Here is an 8,139-nt window from a genome sequence, read left to right as displayed (position 1 = left end):
GAACTGGGATTGTCTAGTCTCCAGAAGAGAAGAATGAGGGGGGATTTGATAGCTGCTTTCAACTACTGAAGGAGGGTTCCAAAGAGGATGGAGCTCAGCTGTTCTCAGTGGTGGCAGATGACAGAACAAGGAGCAATGGTCTCAAGTTGCAGTGCGGGAGGTCCAGGCTGGATATTAGGAAACACTATTTCACTAGGAGGGTGGTGAAGCACTGGAATGCGTTACCTAGGGAGGTGGTGGAATCTCCTTCCTTGGAGGCTTTTAAGGCCCAGCTTGACAAAGCCCTGGCTGAGATGATTTATTTGGGAATTGGTCCTGCTTTGAGCAGGGGGTTGGACTAGATGACCTCCTGAGGTCCCTTCCAACCCTGATATTCTATGATTCTATGATCAAGCCACAAAACATTCCCTCTTCAGATTCCTCACACATAGAATCGTAAAATAATTCTGAGGGTTTTCCAATAGTTTTCAGTGTTTTTTATCATACAATTAAGCTTCTGAAATACAGTCTCAGTATCTTAGATTTTAATAGCATATATATTAATGACTTCGCTCATCTCTGGAATAAAAAAGCAGTTCAACATTGCACAGCATTATACAGTAGTGTAGGATAAGAAAAGCAGTATAATGTTCATTTAAATTACAGGGCAAATTTAAACAGAATATACTTATTTTAGCTGGAATATGGCTGACACTGAGGTTAGCCCCACTATGCTTTCAAAAACAGACTTCTGTTTAACAAGTGTTCAGGACTGCTCATTTTACATCAGTAGTGCCACAATACCATAACGGGACACTGATTCGCTCCTGAAATAACTAATTACACTGTTTGTGAATTGTAGTTCTTGACTAGGCAGTAGTAAGACTCCTCTGAAGTCTTCTCTCCACTACATATTTTTGTGCGCTGATGCAACTCCAGCACTGCTACCAGTGGTGGAGGCTCCAGCATAGATGGGGTGCAGGATTTTTTTTGGAGTTTTTAAAAAAGTGTTTTCTTGCACCTTGCTAATGTAACCCACACACCTCCTGGGTGTGATGTTCTGTCCCATCTAGTGGCACCAAGACCACTTAGAAAGAGAGAGTTAAATGAGTCTACTCTACAGCCTTAGCTAACAGGCAGTTGGCTTTTAGCTCATGTGGTAGAGGCTCATGCACTAAGCTCCAGAGATCCCAGGTTCAATCCCACCCACCAACAACCAGGTCTGTCCGCGTTACACTAACACTGCAACTTTCACCATTAATAGCACTGATGGAGCTTGCATCCAAGCAGAAAAATATTTACAAGCCTTCCCAGCATAGATGAGCTCTACATTTATATAGGCTTCTGTAATTTAGTAGGGATGGCCTTGATAGAAATCTAGGCTATAAAGACAGCATGAGGTGTCTTTACAAGTAGAATAATCAATCGTTTCTTCTAGCTGCACCGAATGTACTTTTCCTTTCCAGCTGACTGGCCTAGCATTGCTTCTCTTTATCAACGGTTTCTATACTGGATAGGAAACTGCACCAGATTCTGATTGAAATAACACTGTGGTATCAATTAAGAATAACTTTGGTAGAATCAATGGATTTATTCTGGTGCATCTCCAGAGTAAATCAGATCATAATCTGGCCCCAGTTGTTGAGTAACTCCCATATTTTCAAGATTAAATAATTTGCAAACCACTGAAACTGCGAGCCAAAACTTGCCATACTGACTCATCAGCAGAAGAGCTGTTGTGGGAAACTGCTTGGGGAACTGAAAACTGTCAATCCATCCTTTTACCTGTAGTAAACAACATCTCTACCAGTAGCCCTAATATTAAATTTTGATGCAATAATGCAAATGAAAAGGGTATTATTGCATAAAAGGACTGAATTCATATAAAAATGAATGTCCTCCCAAACGACATACTCAGAGGCACATGTTTTGTAAAAGTCATTCATTCCATTGAGAAATCTTTTCATGGCAGAATAGTAAACAGAGCAGAAATTCCACATAGCATATTTTACATACTTAATTTATTATAATTACACCAAGGGTTTTTGGAGAATTCTTCTACATCTTGGCAGTGTACAGATTGTGCTCTATTGCTTTAACATTCTAGTTTACTAAAATTCCACTTTGATTTGGTTTATACCCCAGAGTCAGCTTAAAACTGTAAAAAAAGCTTTCATCAAAGTTGGCTTAATGGTGTTTTAAGTTCTATTTTAAAGAAAAGCTTCACTCCCACCCATATTATTTTTATATTTTACTTACACACACACGCACACACATCTATACCTATGCCTGAGGGAATTCTTTGTAAGAACTGATGTTAATGATTAATTTGAATAATTAAAAATATGCCTTCATCTTTGATAATTTTCATAGTTACCCACTACTCCTACTCTTTTAAAAGATTGACTGTTTTTAATTTGAATTATAGTATTTACTAGGGCAATTAAACTGCATATGGAAATCCCAATTAGTGTATTTTAAAATAAAAAAATAGCTTTTATTTTCTTACTGGTTGCCCACCTACATTTATTTAACACAACTGACATAAGCTAAAGGCAAAATTCAGAACACAGCAATGATCTGTTTAAGCATTATCTAAAAACCAAAAGAAAACTTTTTGGTTCCATTTCTAAGACAAAAATATTCAGATGATGGTTCATTAAACAATGTTCCTTAATTATAGACTAGTGCCCTGAAGGTAATCACCATGCAATGTGTGAAGATTTCCATGTACCTACAATTCAACATTACATTTTAAATATAAATGCAATAGAGTAGTATCATGTAGGATAAATTAACCTATTTTAAATGTGGAACAGTCATGCATGGTACAAAAGTATTTTATAATGTGAAAACAGTAACATAAAATAGCTTTTTTTTTTTTTTTGAACTGTTTCATGCAAGCGTTAGGACTTTTATTGAGACACACACTACATTATTAGTAGTGATTGAGGGAAACATTTTGCCTAATTTCAAACCCGCTTGAATGCCATGGGTTCCAAAGTACACTGCTAAACACAATGGGACCCTGATTCTGATTTGCACCTTTATCTGCCTAGAGATTGTGAAAAAAGGAGAAGGGAGGGGAACCCCAAAATACCATAGCAATGTCGAATATTGAAAAGAACAGTCAAATATGGACATAGTGAGAACAACAAAGTTAACAGGGAGAGAAGTTGTATACAGGCAACCAGCTTGTGCCAGCCTAACTTTTGGAGATTATTCTTTTTCCAGCTAAAGAGAAGTCCCTGCTTCTCTATGTATTAAGGTTAAAAGAACAATCTATGAAAATAATATTACAGAGGGGAAAAAAACATTGCAAAGCTAGTTTGTATCTGCAAAACCCTGTGACCTGAAACTACAGTTCACAAGGTTCACAAAACCTGAAACAGCACAAGGTTTGCCCAACCCTAACTATATTAGTCATCTAAAAGAAATATTCCTCCCTGACCTTTCTGGGAAATCCTTTCCCCTTTGTAATTGTACCTTTTGCTTTCAGATTATATTGTGCTCAACACAAAGGTGCTGCACAAACTTATTTTGAGGTATATTGGTTCTGTGGTCTATTAAGTGAAACTGGGAATAATAATTTGTTGAAGGGATCCAGGAAAACTGTCATCAGAAAACAAAGATGCTGGAGCTATCAACCAACTGACAAAGGATGATGGTTATATTTAGAGGAACTGAAAATTCCTAATAGAGCTCACAAAAAGTAGCTTAAGTGTATCAAGGTACGATATCATAGCCAGTCTCCTTCCTGGACTCCAGATATGATAGCTCCATGGAACAAATCCTGATCTCTGTTACTCTCAAGCAGCCCTGCTGAAATAGGAATTAGCCAAGTATTTTAAAAACTCTTTTCCATTGAGTTTTGATATCTATAAAAGTGAGAAACAAATTACCATTGGCTTGAGGCAGATATTTGAGCAGATGCTGTGCAAGCTTGCCCAAAGTGTTTTGCCAATTTACCTCAGTCCTACTCAGCAACACCCCTGCTATTCTATCGCTAAGCCCCTTGAGAAGAGACTGCCAAAAAGTGCCTCCCAGAGACCTGAATGACACCATCAAATTCATCGGAACTTGTGGCCCAGCAATTTCATATGAAAGTATTTGAACAGATTTTTTAAAATGTAAAGCTACTCAACAGGAATGACATTATTTTTTCACATGCAATATAAGAAAATTGCGAAGGGCTACATCATGGCTTTTAGCCATAGCCCTGCATTAGAGGCAGCATGGTGCTGCACCACCCCTTGGGGAGCATGCCGAAGGATTCTACCTCAAGGAAGAGCAATGCCTCCTGCAGCTTCTCATTTGCACCAGGGGGTGGGTTCAGTTCATAACACCCCTTTACAGGATGCAATGTCCTCCCTCCCATGTGGTCAGCAAGCTTTGCTAGCCAGTACATGAAGGAGGCAGAGCCATTGTTGTGCATACTCCCCCCTTTCCATGAAATAATCCTGGGATATAGGGTTACCAGATAGCAACTGTGAAAAAACAGAGGACAAGGGGTTGGGGGGGGGGGGGGGTAATAGGCGCCTATATAAGAAAAAGTCCCAAAAAACCGGGACTGTCCCTTTAAAAACAGGACGGATGGTCACCCTACCAGGAGACCATTTGGGTAGCAAAACCCTGAGCTCTGTCAAACACAGGAACTGCAGTTCTGGGCTCCCCTTATGCAGACCACACAAAAAGGTGGAATAAGCTTCTTACTCCCTCTTTCATGAGGCAGGGGCACTATCTAGCCCCAAATAAATAATGGGTACTTCAGTGTCCAAATTTCCTTAAGCTTTGTGGACTTTTTTTTGTTTTGTTTTGCAACCTCAGATATATCTACATTCTAACACTCCTCTACAAAGCTTTGGTCATAAAAGCATTGTGAAATGATCTGATACCTGGCTTCATTAGCCCTACCTTAGAAACTCTTTTAAACAGCCTTATGCCCTTTCTTAGTAATAAATGAAAGAGGGTGGAGTCATACATTATTTGAACAACAAAGCAAACTATGCCATGATAAATAAATGCCTGGAAGAAAACACCCTGACTCCACCTTTACCTGGTTCAAGTGAAAAAATGCCAGTTTCAACCAAACTATGAGAGAGTTTACACCCACACACACGGGTTTTACTTAACTTAGCAAAGAGCAACATAAAGCATTTATAAACCATATGACTTGATGAGTGGAGCATCTTGAACAGGAAAATTAAATGCATTAACAAAAACTGTCCATGCCTAATAAAAAATTCCAGGTTATAATGTTCCAGACATTCATTCACTAATACAGTCCATATTTCTAGTCCTTAAAATCAGGACACCCTGCTGTTTCCTCCTGTCACTATGTCCTCTACAACACACCTTTTATTTAGTGTTTGTCTCTTTCAGCCATTATAATTTCCCTGCCACCCAGACTATTTTGTGTGTTTTCACCATACCCCTATACTCCTCTGCTTGATGTACATAATATTCCTCAACCCAATTAGCAATGTGTCTTTCCTTATTTATGACTTCTTTCCTCCTCCTATGTTTTCATTCTTATGTTTTCTCTTTCACCATCAAGATCTACTCTTCATCCACCCTTCTTCATGGCCTACTCTGCCATTGTTCCCCTTCTCCACTATTTTGTAGGGCGGAGTTCCAGATATATGTTTGTTCATGCTTACTTATGCTTGTTTCACTGTTCACATTTGAATTTATTGTATTTGTATTAAAATAATTGGTTATAAGGCATTTTGGACAATAGAATCCATCTTTTAAAATGGAGTCCAGTTTTGGTTGTTTACAACTCACTTTCGCACCTTTTCGTTTGGCGGAAAATAGGATTTGGCACAAACTGCCTCTGAGGAGACTGGATCAAACCGGTCTGGACTAGAACTTTTGCGACACCGAAGGCATAAAAGGGCTGCACACCCTATCAGTGGGGCTGCCCATCTGAGAGACACCCAGTGATTGTCATGTTTGCGTGGGCATTGAGGACTTCCTGCACCATCTTACCTGATCTACCCCACCGATCCGGGTATCCTCCACCTGAATCCACTTACCTTGTTCCTAGTTCCAGTGATTGCCAACACCAACGGTCTCCTGGTTCCAATGCACTGAAGGTCCTGAGCTCCTCCTTTCCCCAGTAACCACTGGGTGTACAGTTGCAGGTCCAGGTCCCTATGAACCCAACCAACAGAGAGACTGTCACTTAACACTCACAGCTGATCCCACTCAAGATCCATCCTTTGAGTGATCAACTTTGGCTGGTGTTGGGTTATAAATCACTTTAGTACTGAATGGAAGGCTAATGCAATGTTATCCTTATTGTATGAGTAAAGGGCAGTAGAACTATGCTTAGCCTTTCCTGACTGAAGGGGTCACCCTCAACTGAAATGAACTTGCTAAGTGGGGGTATTGGATGCCAGACCAGACCACTGTGAAGAGGGGATGGGGATAGATGTCACTGCTAGGAGGTGTGGACTCCAGCTGAGAGTCCTAGGCATGGTTTAACCTGCCCCTCCCCCCTGTTCAAAGATAGAAATAATGAAGGCTCCATTGGGAGTCTTTTGTTTTATTGAGAGATCACTAGAGCTAAAATCACTTGTTGTGGGACAGCATTTCTGTCCAGCCTGCTTCAGCAATGAAGTTCCCCCACTAGGAGCTGACAATCACTGAGAGCTGGGTGGAACCTCAAGAGACTGACCTGCAGAGGTCACAGTAGAGAAGCAGGTAGCAGCAGAAGGTGACAGTGTGCAGCGCATTGGCTGGCAGGGTGGCCAGCGGAGTGGAGCAGTGGCTGGCCTGCAGGGTTGCGACACCAGAGCAAATGTTTGGATGATGGAGCAAGCAAGGTGCTTTCTGCCCCGTCCCCCGGGTGGGAGGTGAACTCACACAGATGCACCCCTGAACTCTGGGTCTTCACTGACCAAGGACAACCACTGTGAGTGAGGTATGGTGAAAGAGCAGAGAAGGGCACGTTAAAGGAACTTTTGGTTGTAGAATTCAAAAACCTGCATCAAAAGACACTGCCCAACGTACTCTGGGGTGGGTGTTTTGCTCACAGTTGAATCCTGCTTGCAGCATTTTCTCTAATTAATGTGGGGTGACTTCCCTCCTTTCATGAAAAGTTTCTTTTTTACACTCAAACTCTGTGCTTGTGATTGGGAAAGTATTCTCTGTTAGAGGAGCCCAGGGGTGGTGTGTAATTTTTCCAGGTTACTAGGTGGGGTCTCAAGCTGGTCCTGTGTTGTAATGTTGAACAGGAACCCCTAGACATTGACCCGCCCCTGGTTGCTGCTGGCTGCACCTGGAAGAAGGGTTACAAGTGTAATACTAACCAACAACAACAACAAAATTAAAGAACCATGAACAACCAAAGACCTAGAATCTGATTGTCCGAGTTGCTGAACATCTGCAACTCCCATTGATTTCAAGTAGTTGTGGGGGTCTGAAAATCAGGTCCCTATTTATTTTGTGTGGAATAACAGGGAGGAATAACAGGGGCTCTTAGCTGGCTAGCCCTCTTCTCAGCTGTGTTACGACTTCTGATGTTTCATCTGAATGCAGAATGGTATAGTATATGTATCATTTGTGCTGGAACATCACTGAAAAGAGTCGAAACTTAAAATGCAGGATTAGGGGATAGATTGCTGTCCTTGAGGTGTGTGCGTCATTTCTGTTTGTGTTAACAGAACATGCATGTTGAGAGGGGAATATATCCCTTCAGTTTTTGTGTGAAACACAGAACAATATGTACTTTGCTTTCAAAGGGACACTGACAAGGCTGGCAAACCTAAAATTAGATCTACCAGCTGTGTTTTGGTTTGCAGGCACACAAGTGGATTCTTGTACATTTTAGTAATTTGCCTGCTTCAAAGAACAGAACTGAGTAGACAGGAAGTGTGGGGGAAATTATATGGCACATTAAGTATAGGTGCTTACACAGGTCCTACTTGTGCAAGGCGCTGTGGATCTACTGTGATCTAGTCAGTGTCCGCAGCTCCCAATGGAATCAATGGGACATTCATATTTCTTAACTGTCATAGAGCATCCATTTCACCCATCTCCCAGCTCTGCCTCTTACAGACTGGGACCCCATTCTGTATAGGCCTGAGCTGAGCTCCCCACTCATGGTGTGTCTAAACTGCAGCTGGGAGATGTAATTTCCAACACAGGTAGATA

The sequence above is a fragment of the Chrysemys picta genome, chromosome 1 (assembly GCF_011386835.1).
Source record: "Chrysemys picta bellii isolate R12L10 chromosome 1, ASM1138683v2, whole genome shotgun sequence".
Lineage (NCBI taxonomy): Eukaryota > Metazoa > Chordata > Testudines > Emydidae > Chrysemys > Chrysemys picta.
The sequence above is the reverse complement of the archived record's forward strand: the minus strand, read 5'-3'. Positions refer to the sequence as shown.